Source organism: Ptiloglossa arizonensis, chromosome 8 (genome assembly GCF_051014685.1).
Source record: "Ptiloglossa arizonensis isolate GNS036 chromosome 8, iyPtiAriz1_principal, whole genome shotgun sequence".
NCBI lineage: Eukaryota > Metazoa > Arthropoda > Insecta > Hymenoptera > Colletidae > Ptiloglossa > Ptiloglossa arizonensis.
In genome coordinates, this window is record NC_135055.1 from 12,799,786 (window position 1) to 12,820,988 (window position 21,203).

Below are 21,203 nucleotides of genomic sequence, written 5' to 3' on the forward strand. Positions count from 1 at the left end.
TTTCGTATGAAATTTCATCGAATTTGAGAATTTTTACACAACTGCATCGAGGTATGATCCCCGATGATTTGGTTCATATGGTAATTTTATATTTCTGAAAAACTTTATCGTGTATATAATCTCAAATATTCGTAGATAAGGATTTCAAAACTTGATTATCTATAAGTGTCTCGTCATTCGTTTTCTTTTACAGGCGAGCTAGTTATCGTATAGTCGAGTTTCGTTTCTTATAAACGATCGTTTCGTGGAACACCTTCGTTTGCTGCACCACGAATCAAAACACGGAACAGGCCCGCGTAGTCCTCGGGACCGTTCGAGGGTTAATTTACGCAGCAACGCGTCAAGGAGCACCGCAATTTCCTCTTTTCAGGCTGTCGTTTCACAGTTTGTCCTGTTTTCCAACGTCCCTGTCGATTTCGTCGCGAGGAAATTGATTCGCGAGAAAATCCAGGGAGACGCGACACGGTTTCTCCCTCGGAATGAAAAGCAGATGCCACGCGATGTTCCCGCGATACTTGTTCCTTTGACGATGTTTCGTTAAGGGGCCAGGACAGTTGGAAGTTTTGAAAAAATCCATTTTTTTATCCTGAATAGTAGTTCCAAGTCTTAAGAGTAAAATATGAAAGGTTTCAATTTTTAACACCAAAACTACCAAAGGGATCAATTTTTTTTTGCCTTAAATTGGAATTCGAAGTCTTAAGAGTAAAATATGAAAGGTTTCAATTTTTAACACCAAAACTACCAAAGGGATCAATTTTTTTTGCCTTAAATTGGAATTCGAAGTCTTAAGAGTAAAATATGAAAGGTTTCAATTTTTAACACCAAAACTACCAAAGGGATCAATTTTTTTTTTGCCTTAAATTCGAATTCGAAGTCTTAAAAGTAAAATGTGAGAGCTACTAGTATTTAACACTAAAGCTACCAAAGGGGTAGTTCGATTTCTTTCAAACTTCATCTTAAAATTATTTAATTATTAACCGTGTGTTCGCCTACAACATTCGTGGACAATTATCGAAATAGACAACTAATGGTACTCGTAATAACAAATATTTCACAATAATATTTGTTAAAAGCTTTAATTATCCAATTTAATTTTAATCATTCGTCCGCATTCGACTTCTCAAATACAAATAGCTGCAACTTTGACAATTTTCGTAAAAATCAAATTCTTCGAACGTCGATCCCTAGAGAATCTATTATAGTTTCTAGCATTTTCTGAATTTTTGTCGCACCTCGTCCCGTTTGACTCGAACCGTGCATACCGATATCTCGTATCGTAAAATAATCATTGGAAACGACGACGTCGAAAACGCAGACAAGAATCGTTCCTAAAAAAATTACCGCTGCTTGTCACAGTACACACTATCGTAAATTAAATCACAAAAACTTGCATCAACCGAACGTTTACTTTCGCTTTGGTGTGGATTTATACAATACGTGTTGCTTCTTAAACCATCGAACCATTTCACCTTGAGATTTAATCCCCTTGGATCGAGAGCAACGAGCCGATTCGCGCACATATCGTTCCCTACAGATCGGTCAATTAGAAGAAATCAGGAGTTCACGAACGAGAAGCGTCGAAACGGGTTAGTCGTTCAGTCTCGAACGAGATATTTTACGAGAGGGTGGATCGAGCCCCGAGGTTCGACGCGGAATGGTGCAGCTGCGAGGTATTTCAAATATTTTGACATTTCGGGCTCGAACGAGGGCCGGTTTCCTCGAACGAGGAGCTGAATGGAAAGGTCACGAAGTTGATTTTTCTCGTGAACGCGATTCAACGCGGCGAAACAAAGTCTCTCTCTCTCTCGACCATTCTCGCCCGTACGCTGAAACAGTAGTCCCTTTTTGCGCGTTTTGTTAATCAAATATACGCGGAACAGGTTTCAGGACCGAGGTACGCGGCGTTGGTTCGCCTTTTTAGCGACCCGTCGATTAAAGCGAGTGCTTTCGACATGATTCGCGACGATATTGCAAGCTGAAATTACCGTCGGTGATCCGATGCAGGAATAGTTTCGAAAGATTTTATTAGCGAAACTTTGGGCGGGAGAGCCTCGTCGATCGTCGGGAAAACGGGACTGAAAATTCTTGCAGGTGTGCACAGAGATCGGGCCAACAGATCGAGTACGAAGAAACTTTGCCCCGTTTTCAAGTAACAATCTCGCAGCAGTTTCAACGGAGTCATCGTTGATTCCGCGTGTGATTCTTAGCATCGAATCGAATTTTATGCGGTAATTACGATTTCTAGAATATATTTCTCGATACATTTTCGTAACTGTATTATCGATTGGAGAAGCGATAGAAAACTGACTTCATTCGAGCTGTTTCACTTTATTCGTGGCTGGAAATATTTTAAACAGCGTGCAATTAAAAATTGAACGAGGTAGTGATTGGATTCGTTTATACTCGGATAACCACGCCACATTGATAAGTGATACTGTTGTAAATATATAACGAACGGTATAAAAATTATTTGCATCGCTTTGAAGTTTCGACTATCGAATGAATGTAACGCGAGGCTCGCTCGCTTTCGCGCTATCAGATTCAATTTGGGCGATAAAATAAATTCGGCAGCGAGTAATTATTGGGTAATGAAAGGTTTAAGAAATTACATAATAATCGACCGAGGAAATAGAATGTAAGAGAAATGATTTCTCTAGTAAAATTGTCAGAAATGTAGTATCGATCAAACTAGTTGTCCTTTAAATTCGTCGAATAATATCGAGTTAAACGTGTATCGAGAAATGACTCCTCAATCTTAACGCGTTATTTTACAACTGATATAAATATTATTTTCATTTCGAATTGCAGAAAACACAGTTTCGATATGTACAACGTGTACCGAGTTACTTTATAAGAGTAACTGTACTCCCTTTTTACTTAAATTATATAAATAAACGCGATTCGTATTAATGCGCTCGACAGAACATTTACTTCGATATTTATAAATTTAATAGCCTCGTCACTTCGGTACAGTGTCCGTTTATTCTCTCTTGATCCGCCGATGTAAATCGTAATGTCTAATTTCAGCGAATTAAAAGAGATAATTATCTCGTCCGGAGAACGCTGCGAACCAGTGGCGTAACTACCCTGACTTTGTCACAAATAGAAACAAACACGATATCGGTTAACTTTCGATTATCCTGTTCATCCTTCTCTCCTTTTGTAAATATAAATTCTGTAATATCATAGCGAATATAGCAAAGTATCTTAATTATTTTCCTGAACATATTTCCCAGGAAAATTTCATTTAATCCGATGAATATTCTCGAGAAACTTTTGTCGCTTGTTCTTCGTTGAAAATTGAAAATGTTACCTTACTCTTGCCCAATATTATACGAGATTTAGAGAACAGAATGTACATTTCCCTCTAAAAGGGCAATTTTAACACACGTGCCTCGAAGTTGCTGGTTACGCCATTGCTGCAGACACATTCAGTGTCAAGCAAGACGAAGAAGGAGAGAAAAAATATGGAGTCGTTCGGTGTTTCGTGAGCTTTTTAATAAAGCCCACGCGAGACTGTCGGCCCGATGTTTACGGTTTCATCGCGTGTGCAGAAATGCTCGATGCAATGAACGTTTTGCTAAGGTTCACCGGGGAAAAGCTGCCCGCCAGGACGAAACGCGAACTGAACATGAATTTCCGTGTAAGCAAAACGAAGGAACGAACGAGACACTGAGAACGAAACATACAAATCAATATTACAACCGAATTCTAATACACGCGATTACAACGGTCGTTTTTCCCCAAATTTAGGAAATTTTATTCGGTAATTAGTGGGGGAATCACGTTCTATGGGATAAACCTTGTAACATGTTCACGCGTATTATTATTGTTGGTAACGCAACGATTACAATTTTTTTATCATGAATTACAACGGTTAGGATGGTCCTTCAGAGTGGTGAATAGCTGTTTATCATTTATCAGACATTGAGATCGAATCTGCTATGACAACATGACCTCGATACAACATCGAGTACGAGAACTAATATTTGTGAAACGTAAGTAATCAGTACATTCTGTTTTGGCAATACAAATTTTCCTACTAGAGGTCATTTGAGGTCATGTTAGATAATATGAAAAAAATATAGGGTTGAACATGAAACAAACGAAGGTTAACTTAAGAGCTTGCAAAAAATTACGCATAATAAATTTTAAAATTTTTTAAAATTTATTTTAAATATTGAGTAATGCTTTATTTACGAGTATTTAAATTAATACTGTGTCACGGTCTACTGTACGCTTGAATCTACATGGAAAAATATATTTTCTCAATTTTTACGTATAAAATTGATGTTGAAAAACAATGTTAACAAATTACGTGTAGTTTAATTTGTTCCTTCGAGTTTTCCACGGAAGCAAATGAACACGAATAAAGTAAGTACACGACTTGTAAAAAATTTAACGAGAAGGTACACTTGCATTTTTTGTGCATCGTTGCACTTACGAAAAAAGTTCGACTTTTATATCTACAGTCTCCTTTTAAGAAATTCTTTTACCAAATTCGAAATATAATCTTTTCTCGTCAACGTATCCATACTGAATACATTTACATCTAATTAAAAAATTGATTTCAATCGCAAATATTTCGTATTGATTTGAAAATAAAAGAAGTAAAAAGATAATACGAGTTAAAAAACTGAAATACCAGTTTCATTTTAAAATAGAGGAACCTCCGCTCCGTAGCTCCTCTTCAATAATAAACAAAGAAATTTTCAAACGGCGTTGACAATACCTTTCCTTTCGTACTCGCTGGTTCTCGATTCACCAAACATCCACAACATTCTTTAGCATTTAATGAATATTAAATATTGTGCGATGTAATATCGGTAAAATGTAAAATCGCTGCGAACTTGGCAAAATAGGGCTACGAAACGTTTTATTATTCAAATTCAACACGGATGTACTAGAAATTCTATTCGATTTTCTTCTACTGGGTAGTCCAATATATACCGAATGATAAAGAAATCGTAAAAATATTTAAAATAATTGAAATTCTCACACGGTTTGTCGTCGACACAAAAGCCGGGCACTAATGGTATACATTTCTTTTTGAAGTTCGCTAATTGCATCAAACAACGACAGAACGAAACAGAAAAACTCGCCGTTAGTTAAATTCTACAATATTAGGTCACCGTGAAAGTTTCGGCCACTGGTAAACACGAAACTGTGATCCAGTTTCTTCTTTTTTTTTTAAATATTTTTCACTCGAAATTAAACTGTAGTGTTCACCGGTGTTGCGTACGAATGTTTTTCGTCCTTCTACCGGATGCACGGCGACTCTTTTATGAAACTTTCCTGATTTATAAGAGAACTTATTAAATCTTGCAAGAAAACTCGTAAACCAGGCAGTACGAGAGTGGATTGTATTTTTCATCATTTTAGATTCTTGCATAATTTTTTTCTGTCTACCTCGTAAACGAATAAGCTACTTACACTGTACAAACTGGATTTTCGGTGAAAGTTTCACAATATTAAATATCAAGAAAATTTTCTTGTTTTTAATTAGTGGTTCATTTTCCAGCCACGGGGTTCTCCCGATTACTTTCATTGGTGTTTTTTCAACCGACTTTATTTGTATCAACGAAGCAATTCATTTGTTTTTCTTTTTTCAATACAATGTACAATTGAGATAGTTTTTGTTTAATATTTAGAGAACGTGTACTCTTTTATAACGATTAATATCCATTTTTCCTAATCGGATAAATCGCTAAAATGAATACAACTGGTGGAAAATAATGGAAATTCATAAAAACTACGTACCAACTGAAGACAGTTGTCTTTTGATATTTTCTAATCAACGTTTCGTTAAAATATCTTCAATCGTTCAGAAGTTATTCATTTACTTCGATTTTCAACAGGTGGAACTTTCACCGTTTTCTTGTTCCGCTATCTATAGACTTAGGAGAAAATTGGCAACGAAGTTCGATCATGACAACATAGATTTACGAGTATGCAAAATTTGGAGCAAATCCATGGAGGAGTGAAGAGCAACTCGATCGTTTTTCAAGAAGCTCCTTTGTACTCTAAATGTGTGAACACTCTGTATCAAATCAACAGAAATGGTCTATCGTAACAAATTGAATATAATTTATAATAAAAGTGAAAGATATAAAGTAACGAATGAGACGTTTTTTCAAATTCAATTCAAACTCGAACTTCGTTCGCGATTTTGAAAAGATTCTTCAAGATATTCGAGGCTACGATCGCAAGTGAAAAGTTGACGAATCGAATCGCTGTGTTTGACGTCAGTTTCGTCGAAGTATTTTCGAGATTCGAGGAATTTCGGAAAAGTGAAAATTCATGTACGTGTATGAAGATTCCAAGGAAATACAGCGGAGACAACATCTTTCGAACGAGAAACAGGAGTGGAAGGAATTTCAATAGAGTACCGAATGCTGTGCGACGAGCAAATATTCTGAGACTCCTGGCATCATCTTCCTTGCATCCCGTTTCGTTGGTCTTGCATCCTCAACACAGAACAAAGGGATCCCTGTTATATGCTACGACTTCAATTTGTTTTAGAAAACTCAGTAGGGGGAAACGCAACTACGAGAATAAATAGTTAGCGAAACGTTTCGTTCAGTTTGAGACAAAGAACTTGATGTTGGCTCGCTTACTTCAAAATAATGCAATCACCTCCTTGACGAAAGAATCACTCCTTAAGATCATCCGATTATCGTGAATTTTACTCAACAGTTAGCACGCTGTATAATTCAATATTTATTAATTTAATAGAATCGAGTAAAATGTTGTGTCCTTATGTGTAATTGGAATCTAATCCTTCCTACCGAATTGTAAGAAGATAATTATTTCTTAATTAGAGACTTTAGATAACGGTACGTGTATTTGTGGTAGGTACTTCCAGAAATTTTACAAACATTGTAGTATTAAAATCGAATCGATTTGATAAATAATATTCTCAAGTTTTGGTGAATAGCAGAGAAGTTTATGATAATTAAAAATTTTCTATTATTTTAACGTTTGTACTAACTGTGCATCGATAATAAAGGAAATATCCATTGGTAGATAGATTTCGTTCATTAACAACGCTTTGATGTCTTCTTCGTCGTGTATTTTCAATTGTTTTACATTATTTATCTTGTTCACGTAGAATTTGTATTACGATATAATTATACTGTAAATATATCATACAAAATATAACATTTATATTGTAAATATAAATTTTTTTTGATAAAGAAAAGTTCCTTTTTCTCGTCAACTTCAGTGCTTCTTTCTCGTGGACGCAATATTTCCATCCGTCGTTTCTTCGTTTAAGAAAACGGTATTGTTCGCCTAATAATTCGAGAATTGCAAACTCGGCCACGCTCTTGGAATATCTGCCGTTATTAATTCCTTGCGGCGAAACCATTTGAAAGATCATCCCGAATTTCCAGCGATCAAAATTACCCCGAATATTTAAACGGTATTCGATTCAGAACGGACGCAACCACGATATTAATTCTGCGCCCATTTCGAATAGTTTCGCCAGTTTATCTTTGATTGGATTCCAGCTATTGAGATCTCGTATCCTGGCCCCGCGTACCGGGTGTCTAGTAATTCATCGCACAGCGGAGAAGAGAATTATCCATTGTCCAAAATTGAATCGTGAATATCGTGAGTAAAATGTTTTCCGTACGAAACTTCGTTAAATAGAGAAGAAACAATTTTCGATTAAACCGATGCGTAAAGTCTGCGAATATGTTTTCAACGACTTTTAAAGTGATGTCGAAATCTCTTAGATGATAATCTTATCAAAAATTCATCTTCGATATTTATTTATCCCCTTCTCTGAACGAAGCAACGGTTTACGTACGTTCGACAGTTCGAGTGCAACTGCACTGTGCACTTAAATCGAACACACGGTACAGTTTCAGTTTGTTTTCGAACGAAGGACCAACCCTTTAACTGTTGTACCACGAGTTGCGGTGCACCCTGTATAATCGACGCCCGCATCAATTTATCGCTTTCACGTCACTACAAAGAAATTCACATGGGGCATGAATTACACATCAACCGTGGCAAACCACAAATGCAATAGTCATTTGAAAGCCAAACACGAAACGCTGGGTGGACTTTATTTAAACCTGTCAATTTCGACTGATTAATTCTTGCGGTGAGGAGAACAGTTATAGTACACTATCGACTAACGTAAGCAATCCATATACAACGGTGCAGCTTGATGCATTTTCTCTCTTACCCTTCGTGAATACTTCTCGTCCAGAATTCGACACACTGCTGAATATTCCACGCGATTTAAAAATACAATGATTTAATTAAATAACTCAGCCACCAGTGGCGAATAAATATCAGTGTAATTTACAGTGTACATCGTATCAAATTTACAGTTTCCTACCAAAAGATGAAATCTTTAACGAAATTTCTACCGATGATTGTCCATCGAATAAAATGCATCGAAAGGAGTACAATTAGCTCAAGCTGTCTGCATAGTCGCGAAGATAGAAAATAGCCGAGAACTTTAATTTTCTTTCGTGATTTTCACTCACCGAACCCCGAACAGTCTAATTGCCAAACAGCCGCGCACAACAAACCGAAGTTCATTCTCTTAATCGTTATCTCCTTCATCGTTCCCAAAAGTTTGTCTTTCCAGACTACCGGCCCCTTAACATCCCAGTCACACTTAACCAACCATTAATTAGATTTACGATCCGAATCACGAGTTTCGAATCACGCCAAGTTCTCCGGGCTCGTCCGTTAATCCCCGAGAAATTAATTATGCGAATTAACAACTTAACGGCGAAACTTGAACACCGAAATACACCGCCGCCCGTAAGTTTCCGGTCACTATTTAAGTTTCATTTTGTCGTGAATTTCTTAGCACTCGGGTTAACATACCCCAGCTAGTGTGCAGAACAGACACAAGAATCATAGAACAGTGAAGAGAATCTGCATATTGGATTTTTAACTGTTGAACGAACTTGGATGGAAATGTTAGAATATTGAATTTGAAGATAGAATTGTTAGACAGAGATGTTAAAGTCACATCGTGAGTCTCATTCGGTGAGATACGTTATTGTATCCTATCGTGGATGAAATTTGAAGATTCGTAAGATTTAAACGGTTAGTTACGATATACAAGGGAAAGTAATCTACGTTTCGACGAGATAAAAGAGTGAATGATTTTTGTGACTAAAAAACAGGACCTTTGGGGGAGAAGATAGTGTTCGTCGTGCTGGTCCTTCGGAATCATGCTCAAGAGGATCTCCTGGGGAATCTGGAGCTTCTACAATCCATTTATACGAGTATAAAAATGATATTTAAGTGTTCTGGATAAGTCCAAGTGTATTAAAACGATCTTACTTCTTTTTGTTCTACTTTCTATCGTTGAAAAATATTCCAACTCTTAATCTCGGTAAAAAGAATAATAATCGAACGAAAATTTCAAGCACGATTTGCTTAATTAATAATTGTTTCAGCCTCCAGTGCCCTCCTCGAACCAGAAACTTACAATTAAATAAAGAAGTGAATAGAATCTTCATCTGATACGTTCAATGTTAAATTTAAAATTGATAAAATGGTAAACCGGATGTTCCTTTTTCCGATGACTCGCTCTGTATACGATTAGAATATATACGGATCGTTGCCCGTTGACAGTTATGCTATCGGATAACGCGTGACCCCAATCTTAAGGACAACGGAGCACGTCGTTTAACCCGAAAAGCTCTCCATAAAATACACCATTTCCGGGCACGAGATAAACGCGATCAGAGTACACGAAACCGGAACGAACGACGAGGGAACTCGGTTTCGTTTCTCCCTTTGTATCCCTCCTGTGATCGTTTTTGTCACGACTATTGTCAGGACTATCGGATTTAGAAATTCCAGTGACGAAGTTCGGTGGTACGGTTCACGCGGAGGAACGGTCCGTTTCCGGGACAGAACGCGACGTCACACGCTGAAAACGCGTTATTTTTGCGTCCGTTGTAGCGGTACGAGCGAGCTTTATTTCTTGGACGAGTCCTTCCGTCGTCCAGTCACGTTTCTCGGAGACACTTGTCTCGACGAAACGGCAACACGAGGCCGAGAGACCGGTGTACCGGAATCGAATCTGCCCGCCGGATGTCGAAAATAAGAAAATTCGCGGCTAGAAAAATACCGTGGCACCGTACACGAGACACCGAAAAAAGATAAAAAAAATTTAACAGCTGGTGTCTAGCGACTTTCCACGTCCGATTTGTATTCCAACGTGGGTGAAATTTGCACGGTTAGTTACGATTTACTGTAGCTTGTTCGATAAGTTTCGTCGCTTTTTCCATCGTAGAAGAATACTGTGACACTTGAACTTCGAACGACTGTGAATATACGAACGAGTGTGCACATACAACAAAGTGAACATACTTTGAACGAACTTTTATCAATTATTGTATTGTTAATATCAATAATATCGTACACAATACTCATTGTATTACTCACTCAAAACTGGATTCACCTTTAACCCTCATGATCCAAAAAATATGCTCACCTGAAACAGAAAATAAAGGAAAATTATTAATTTTGGTGTCTTTCTTACATATCTTTCGATTTGTTACGTCCTCGTAATACAATAGTCCTTTCAAATTGTATTATAAAATTGAGAAGGTAAGTTTCACATTTATGAGACATCTTTTACTCCAACAATCTCGACTGTCTACGTAATTCTCTATTTTTAAGGCTATTGTAATAGATCTTCAGTCCTTTCGATTGCACCATAAAATTGAAAACACAAGTTCCATATTTATAGGACATTTTTAACCCGAAATTTCTCGACTCTACACTCGAACGGAAGAACATTTCAAGATTAATCGTCAACGACAGAGAACAAGAAGAGTACAATGCACGATCGCACGATCTGCAAGACTCGGAAAGAAATCGTAGCGTCGATAACGACGATTAAATCGTGCGCGAAATCGAGCAAACAGCTCGCGGATTTTATCAAATTTCACGGATAATTTCCTCCGACTACTTTCCGCGCGACGGAAGTCTGTTCCCTGAAAGGATGGCCGGAAATTGATATCCCTTCAACACGATGTCCAGACATCCCAACCAGGTATTTTCAATCGCGAGATTTTATTCCGCGCCCGAAAACAAACGCGACCAGCGGGGTTTGTTCGTTGTTCGTCAATTATGTATCAATTTTTTATGCTTGATTTGTGTACGCGGTGCTGAACGTTATACCGTTTCGCATCGGGGCCTCTTACGGCCCAATAACCGGTGAACGGTGAGAAATTTATGGACGATCCAACCCTCCGAAACATCATCGTGAATAATTATATATTATTCGATGAACAATTTACCACCAACGGCTCATACAACCGTAATTCATTGACCCGCTGATAACGCTACGATTCTCGTAATTCCTCTAATAATGAGGTTGCTGGTCGAATGCATCGAATAATTCATTGTAATAATAGCGACAAAGGAAATCGATGATTAGGTAAACGGTGTTTAATTGTCTCTAGAATTACTTAATCGCGACGACGTTGCACCGTTATTATTCGACGACGAACTTGCAAGATGCAATTTGTCAACGCGATTGACACAACGAGTTCGCGTACTGTTTCGAGCGATTCTTGTGTAATATTATAGAATGCAGCAAATACTAAAGTCTTATTAATTAAGCAACTATCAAGAATTTCAAACGTACTGTATATTTTATTTCAAATCTCCGGATCGGGTCTCTAAATTTTGCAAAATTTTTCAAACAATCCAATTCTTTCTTTGAATTAGATTATTTTTTTTAGAAATTCTTAAGTTTGCTATACAAATATTTGGCCACTATTTGTCAAATTATGAAATCGTCAGTCGTAATTAGTAAATCAATACAATTTCTATATTTCTTAGTGTCTATAATAAAAATTACATGTAATACAAAATTACAAAATATTAATTTTCTTTAAAAATAAAAATAGATTGCAGACAATTGCCATAATAGGTTTGATATATATCTTACAAATTGTCAAATAGTGACACCGAGAAAGCGAGTTTTTTACTTTAAATTTTTTAATTTCGAAAAGAAGAAAACAATTATCAATTTCCGTGCTGACAATCAAGCGCAAACACGGTCGAATCGCGAAGTAGCTGTAAAGGAAATTTAATGAAACTCGCTGAAACAAGTTGATGAAGAATGTAAAACAGCGCCCGGAGTCGAGACATCGGATTAACTAATAGCGGTCGTGAATAAAAGAAAAGCATCGCAGCTTGTTTCCTTAATTCCACGCGCTGCATGCATAAAAACTATGCTGGTTGCCGTGCCTCTTAAATTGTACGAGCGAATTCGTTTGCACCATTGCTCGTTCTTCTTTCTACGTCTACGAATATTTCGCAGTTGCGTGTTTCTTGCGCGAATGCAAGACGACGGGGAATTTTCGAGCGAATCTCGTTTTCAGTTTGACAGTTCGCATTCCAACGAGCCGCCTCGCTTTGTTAAGAGCACGAGTTTCGCGTTGAGTGACGACAAATTAACGTAAACACTGTGACTAGAATTAAACGAACGCAATCCGTCGTCTGAATTTGAAATAATAGTTCACAGTTTTATCGAAACTATCGTGCAGAAGTTCACGTATTTATTTTCGGAGTAATTATACTGAGTATGTACAATACGCACGCGAAAAGAATGCATCTGAAGTCGTTCTATTCGTCCAGGAACCATTTCTTGGAGCTTGTGTGACAAATAGATATGTATACATAGTATGGGTTCATAGAAGTAAGTATATACAGTACACACGCGAGAAGATTGCATCTGAAGTCGTTCTATTCGTCCAGAAGAAAATTAAGTTTTATATTTTACACGAATATCGTTAAGTATTTTTGTATTTTAATTTACCAATATTAGAGACTATAATTTGAAACGATTCATTTCTATAAAATTCTCCCCTGCGGGTGTGCGTTTCCTCCGGTGTCTAACAATTATTATTGCAAACTTTGGAGAGCAGTTTTACGAAAATTAAACACGAGGTACGTGTGCACCATTCGCGAGAAAACGTTGGTCAGCAAATTTATTCTCCGTTCGTGATAATTCAGTAGCAATCTCAATGAAATTTCAGCCCACGGTATACCTATACCCGAAAGTCTGGTAAGCGAATTCTTTCACGTTCTACGTTTGGATGGAAATTTTTAGAAATTTTGGAAAATATTGACCAATATTGGCTCATCATTAATATAACGTAATTTATCATAATTGAATCTGCGTGTGAGTTGTATTCTAACTGAATTTAACATTCGAAGAGTGACCGTAATTATAAATTACCAATTAAATGGCTAAATACTTATTTACTAAATTGAATTTAAAATACACGTTTATTTTACTAATTACGTATGATACCGCTACGTTACTCGATTAAAATATCAATTTGTGGTAAAATTATAAGATAAGTGTTCCAATTTGTGTTGATTAATATCGGAACGAATTAAATGATTTATAACGAAATGATCTTCGAAGAATGAAAACCTTAAGTGTGAAAAGTTGTATTAGCTATAATGTTCCGACTACCATTTGTAGACTTCGGTACCCAAGATTATTTTAAAATGTGTCGTTTGTTAGCTGTAAGCGTAAAAAGGGTTTTGACTAGAGCGATGATCCAATCAACGTGACGACACCGATTGATACCGCAGCACTGACTGGTTACATCTTGTACGACTGGAAATTTCATCCCCATATTTCAGAATAATGAAACCCATAAGGATATATGGGTTAGATATCTATAGGGGTGCTAGCAGAACCAATGTAGCCATTCCTCAGTGAAACCAATCTAAAATTCTCCGAGCCAATGCTCAGTGGTATCTACCCAACCATTTATGTAGATCTGAGTATTCCATTTATAATAAAAGTTATTAAATCGTAACCGTATAAAACACCCTAGCAGGTTATAAACTCATCTAAATCCCCTCGTTCGATTACTAACTCAACAACAGGATGTCAGAAAATTGAAAAGACTACAATGATCTCGTGATCAGAGTAAGGAGAATCCCTTGCTGCATAAATCTTCGTTAAAATATCATGGGAACTTTTAATTAGATTCTGTGTCAGTATACAATTATTCTGAATTGTTGGTTTAATAAACTAATGGAAAACAATATTTCGAAATGTGACAAATTTACGATCGAGTCAATGGCGCTTGGAGACTTCACCTCGATAAATGTATCGACTTCGCCTCGATACATGTATCGACTTCGCTAGGGAGAATATTAAGAAATCTTAACACCCAATTTCCGTTTAGAAAATGCGAAACAAATCTCTCTAGCCGCGCACAGTTGATATACCAATACTATATTCTCTTTCTATTTGCATACACTGTTCCTTTCATCCCCTCTTTTCGTGACCTCTGGCATTTGTCTCGTTCCTGTCCAACGTTCGCGTTGCAGCAACACCCGCGATGCACACACAAAGGGATGTATCAATCGAACGTTTATACACGGTAGAACGAACCACCAGTAGTATTTGCAGGAAGAACAAAAGACCGCGCTTATTAACGGTTTGGAACCGGTGTACCTTGCTGACGATGGCGGGTACATGACCCGCAGGCCTGTGGAAATTATGCGAACGATTCGCGGTGATTGGATTCTAGGGATATTCGTTTGGATCGTTTCCTTTCGATAGAGGGGGGTTTTTGAGACGAAGCAATTCTTATACAGTGTGCCCCGATTGTTTCTGGAAATCTAAGAATCAATCTTTTAATTATCACGTTCGTGTACAGTTATTCTAGATACTCGTTAAAAAAGAATACCAAATAGAGGATATACCAATACTGATCAAAACTTTTGTCTCCGTTATCAGATAATTAAAAAGAAGTCGAAAAGAACATAAGAGAAAGATTAGTAGATTGTATACAGAAGTCATCGAGTGACGATGAAGTGACTGAGTGTATTACTTGTGAAGAATTATTCGATCGACATTAGATAGAATGCACTTGATGCGAAAAGTGCATACATGTACCTACAGTTCAGGAATGAGGAAAATATTTTATTTGTGATATTTGTAAAGATATATTTCAAATAATACTATTCTACGTATTTCTATAATTTCGTTTCATGCTTTGTATCATGTGCTACAAAATAAGTGGCAATTATTATATTTATACGTTGCTGGTATACGCTCGTTTAATCCACTCGAGCTCGTAAACATCGAAGCGTTGGTCAAGTAAAAGGGAGCCCCGGTGACATTGCGTAATAAATTTTCATCTAATTTCCTCTCTCTCTCTCTTCATCTCCGTTCTTCCTAATGATTGTGAAATTTACGATCAAGAAGCGTCTAGGATGCTTCGGTGCAACCACTGCGAAGGTGTTCTCGCATAATGGAAGAAGATTCTGAATCACTCTAGAAGCTCGAATTTATTGAAAGCGACCAAGCTTGCTCGTGGTTGGTATAGATCGCGTACGTTAATCAGGTTCATAAATTTATCGTGGGCCAGATATTTTGGAACAATGGTTTCCGGTATTTAAAATTCTTTTGTCCCCCACTTTTGCGTTATTTTATCCGAGCATCCTTTCAACGCATAATTTATTGTTCGAGAATAATTAGAGAATCATGTATTAAAGTAATTCTATTATTCTATGGAATATCGAATTAAAATTTTAATATAAAGTAACGGTTAAATAGAGACCCTACTATATTAAACGTGCTAATTGGTCCAGAAATATGATCTCTTGATTTTCATATTTTCGAACACTGTAATTCAAACGTTAAAATTTCGGTTTTAGTAATCGAAGTACCAATTCTGAATTGTATTCAGGAAATCGTAAAAACTTTTCCTAATATAAAAACAATAATAAATACAGAATGTTACCGAACTGAGGGTACATCATTAAAGTACAGTATAAAACATCATTAAAGTTCTACAGTTAACAACTATATATAATGAAAATGCATTTTTCCACGGTTTGTGGAGTTTTAGACGCAGTTATTTAGCTGCATCCACGCCCGAAAGCGTTTTATTACTTTCTAAAGAGCGATTGTCGCCAGGTCTTTGATGAACTTCGAGATTTATCGAGCGTGTTAAATTCTCCTGTACGCTTAAATTTTGCGGAAATTGAGAACCGTCTTGTAAATCATCGTGTGCAGTTTATGGTAGCAGAAACAGCTTAACGAAGGTTCGTATACTATTCGATTATAAATATGTATATCAGGAATAAAGAATTGAATTCCATTGCAGTTAGTTTGACGAGTTTCACTTATTTGTGGACAATTATACGCTTTATACTCGATCCACTTACAAGGTTCCAGAAGTGCATTCTCGATTTAGTAAAAGTTTTAGTATCACTTCAGTAATAGAAAATTTTCAATTCTTCTGATTAAAAATTTTTCACCTGTTTAGAAATATTTAATTTAGGAATAATTTGCGATGCAAAGGAGATTTCAAATATAATGCAGAGCCTAATATTAACAACAATACGATAAAACATTAGTTTTAACCAGCAACTGCATTCTTAAAAACAGTTTTACGACTCCGCGTTCGAAACCAAGTCTTACGTCCTAGACCCTCCATCTTTATCCCAATAAATAGTTTATTCACTCGTGTGCAATATCATTGAATATTATATTCAATTAAATATAATGCTATCTACATTTTTCAAAGAATTAGTCAAAGATCGTTAGGCACGATTATTACTTGATAAATGATAAAAATAACGAGTAACTAATAAAAGTTGCTACTGTGTGACCTAAGAATTAACTGATTGTCCTAACCGTTAGAAATCCGTTTGTTTCTAAACTAAATCTAGGCCGATGAAGCCTAATTACTGCTGAAACTATTTGAAATCTCGAGTATCTCGAAAGCTCCTAAGCTGACCGATTGGAAACCTAATTGCTTTCATGGTTCTAAGTGATTAGATACAATGAAGTTTGAGTTCTACCTGTTGGAAACTTTACTGTTACTTGGGTTCCCTGACTAATTATGAGTTATGATTCTTATTTACAAATTAGAATCAATTAAGATCATCAACTATATTCTTTTTCATACGATACAATAAAATATTCCTACTTATCACATACCAAAACGTATTCTTGCTGCTTACGATTTTACAATTGTTATTGCTCGGGTGTAAGGTAAAATATTCAATTAAAATTTTATATTTATATTTATATCACTCGTACAGAAATTATTCCCTCTTTCTTTCATCCACAAGAAGCATCCCCAATTTTTCAAAGATTGTCTTCTGTACTCTTTTTATACGATTCAGCAATGGTAACTGTATCATCGATCAGAAAATTTGACGATATGTTCAAAATTGAAAGCTTAAATATTTTATAAGAGTATTGCTCGATTTTTATTTCCCTTTATATAACGACGGGATATTTGTCGAGACGCAACTTTCGTAATCGAAGAGAAACAAATCGCGAGTCCCAGTTTTATATTTTCCTTCACTCGACTCGATTCAACTGTTGTCCAACTTTATGGGACAATAAACGTCGCGAAACATAATATACGCATTGTTGTGGTGGCGCACGTGATCCCAGACAGAAGCACGTGGAAGCATATTTGGAGGCAGTCACCGACAATATAATATATCTTCCTTGTGAGTGGTCACGTTTATGGGAACTACTGGTTGCTCGCTTGAAGAAAAGTTATCCCATATATCTTCGATTCTAAGGGCAATGCCCTCCGTTTGGGGATGCACGCTCTTCTTGTTCCGTTCGAACATATCGTACTCGAGCAATGAATTGTCATCTATATTGAAACGAACTCTATACCAACCTATTTTTCGGTAAGTTTTGGCTCCTTTGTCGCACGATCGAGACTCATTTTAGCTGAGTAAATTTTTCAATAGTTACTTTCACGTGAAAAAAGAACGAAAATTCACCCTTCAAATATATCTGTTTCTAAATGCAACAATTTGGAAGTAGGCTTCGTATTCTATTAGTTTGCAACAATTTGAAAACAGATTTTGTATTCTAATTGTTTGCTCTCTTATAGTATTTTGAAGATTTTCTTATGTACAGGCTGGTGAAAAAGAACTTATAGTATTCTGTATAACCGTCTAAATTTGTACAACCGTCACTGGCTTTACAAATTTATTTTTATTCGTACAATTAATCAAATTTTATCCATTATTTAATTAAACTACACTGTGTTTAACGAACAGTATTACGACGTTAATTAAACATACATTATTTCCAGGCAGTTTTCGATTAATGTTACACCCCTCGGGCTAAAGTATTAGGTCAAAGGTAAGATTGATTAAGTTAAGTTAATTTAGTACATGAAGGTACAAAATTGTGGATAATAACCATTTAGGTGCGGTTGATGCAATGGTGAAATATACCTAGAAAAAACGAAAACAAAATTCTTCTTTTTAGTGTATTATACGGAACTAGAGCGAGAAATAATTTAAGCGATGGCATGTTTGTGTGCCCCTGCTCATAATGAAACCTTTCGATGTGACGGGGTTTCGTGGTTAAAAGAATCAGGATAGTTTCCACGAAGTGCCTGGAAAGAAAAGTTTCCCCATAAATCTGCCACGCACACTCGTCCGTTCAGAATTGCATGCACCACCCGTTTTAGCACTGCACGGGTCTCGCGAAAAAATTGTTTCCATCGATAAAATATTTGAGAAACAAACTTCCGTGGTTCAACGTTCGTTGGAAAATTACATTATCCTCGATTTTCCACGGTATTTACATTTCGCGTCACAAATAGGGTGCAAAAGAGCTTAACTTTAATTTCTCTATTACCGTACGTCGAGTATCCGAGTATTTGAATTTTAATATTTTATTCCCCGTTGTATGAAAATAAACACAATGAAAAATAAAATGCAACGTTTGCGAAACTAAATTGCAAAATGAGAGAATTAGATTATTTCCAGTATTAAATTATTTTACAAATCACGGAGTACGACACGTCTCTTTATTTCTCGTTGTATAAAAATAAGCATAAAAAATTGAATGTAGCGCTTGGAAAATTAAATCGCAGAATGAAAGAGTTAGACACTTCGTAAATAGATTTTTGCACCAAGCGTTAACTCATTTTGCAAATTATAAAGAAACACGGTCGAGATCTCTTGAATATTTGAAAGAAGGAATTGTCAAGACAATTGATGAAGATTAATCGACGATAAAAATATTTAATGCTTCCATTCCAGGTCACGAATCGATGCGTATATTATTGTCCACGGATTGTAGTTTCCATGGGTTGCGTAAATGGTGGGGAACGTAGGATTTTTGTATGCAAAGCTTTCGATAGCGACGATATTTTAACCTTGATGAATTTCGCCGATCGGGGCGAACGATAATGCTCCTGGGACCAGTCGAGAAGAAAAGTTTCTCTATAAATTACGATTCCTATGTCCATTGAACGGTATACACGCTGAAACGTGGCGAGGCACCCTTTATGTCGGATGAAATACGCGAGAAATCAAGAACTCTGGTGAAAAGTCAGTTGAGAAATCTTTCTCATATCTTTGCTTACCGTTGCGGCAATTCTTTGCACGCGGCAGTATATCAATGACTGGGAAATAACGGACATTTCTCTATTTCGAAGGGTCCAATGATACCGTCACTCTCGACTTTGTCGTTAAAATTTCAATCGTACTTACGACACTTGTACGTTACCGTAACTTTTCGAACACTTTCTCTATAAATGAGAGACCACTTTTGTTTCTATACGGATGAATAAATATGTCAATATTTCACGTTTCTTCTTGCGAAATTTAAAGCACTTTGTACTCGAATGTAACAGTTTTTTTTTATTGCTTCTGAAATATCGAAGGGATCACTTTTGCGAACAACTCGAAAAAGAATGCACAAAATATTAGAAATGAAATTTTTATTACAAAATCTATTGGAAAATTTCAAGTGGCATATTCCATTGGACGTACAAGTAAGATCAAACGAGCTAAATAACCACAATATTTTATAATCGATGAAAATGCAAACATTTGCACGTTAAAATGCAAATTTTAACCTTCCGTTACACAAATTTTCTCCTTCGCAAAATATCGAAATGAATCATTCTTTACAATCCAAATAATCCCTTTTAAATCCTCGTTTAAAAAAAAAAGAAACAAACGAATACACTCGAAAACGAACCTCGCGCAATATGAAAAATAAAAATTCAACGTCACGAATAATCAATGCGATCGAACAACGGCGCGATAGGTTTCGAAACAATTCCAATTCCAATAGAACGCGCGGAATCTCCGTTTGTAAATCAACATCGGGTAATGCTTGAATCAATCGGTACGCGTCGATCGTGTATAAATCCCGCGTAACTCTCTCGACAAATTTTACACAATTTCTTACCTCGAGTTCCCTGAAGGGTGCATTGTGCAATAGGTAGTTAAATGCCTCGAAACTAGGAAATCTTGGACTTACATCGCTGTTGTGTGTCGTGGAGTCTGTAATCTCGCAAATATGGATCCGGTGTGTGTATGTGCGTGCATGCGTGCGCGCGTGTGTGTGTGTGTGTGGTAATTCTGGGTCGTGAATAGCGAGCTGGGAGCTGCTCGTTCTCGTGCGCTTCTTGTAGACCGAGCGTTCCTTCGTGCGAGTATTTCTGCTTCGCTCTGGTCTTGCGATGGTCTCGTAATAACCCGTGGTCCTTCCCGAGTCGAGTATAAGTAGTCATTCTTGACAGTACCAAGGACCGAGCGAGGTTTCTAATTGGCGGTGGAGAAGGATAGCTGGTTGATGCAGCTAAAGTCCTCGCGTACCGTTATGGAGGTCACGATCACCTGTAGACGTATCGGTCGCTTTTGCAACTTAATTACAGCTCGATGGAACACGGATAGATTACGATTGTAAAATAAATTAGGGTGTAGGTATGATATTGCGGAGTGAAAAAGAAAAGGAAGGAACAGCTCGCTTTTAATATCGCAACACCCCAACGAACGAACGATCCACAAGATCTACCGTGAAGGTTTCAAGAAATTGATCTTTTTCGTTGCATTTTCTTGAAGATTGGGATTTGGAAGGTATAGCTGCGCAAGGATATGTAAACATTTTTTAAATTAACTAACTTGTAGCTGTTCCAAGGAGACGACTATTGGTACAATACTTGAGTAGGTCTAAAATTTTAGACGAACTTTTCTCGAAACTATTGGGTTAGGTCATTTCGTTTTCCAAGATGGAGAATATATAGTTTAATCAAATGTTTACATACTTAGAAAAAATCGTGTTTCATTTTCATTAAAAAAAACGAAATGACCTAATATATACATTCAACTCTCCTATAATACAATTGATTCATTTCGTATTGTATGGAAACTGTGTCAAT

At 36.6% G+C, this 21,203-nt stretch overlaps 1 protein-coding gene across 1 annotated transcript in view; it reads right to left on the minus strand.

Moving 5' to 3' along the window:
- Positions 1-21,203, minus strand: part of LOC143149932 (uncharacterized) — a 779,197-nt gene that overhangs the window by 149,025 nt on the left and 608,969 nt on the right. The gene's annotated exons all lie outside the window — the stretch shown is intronic.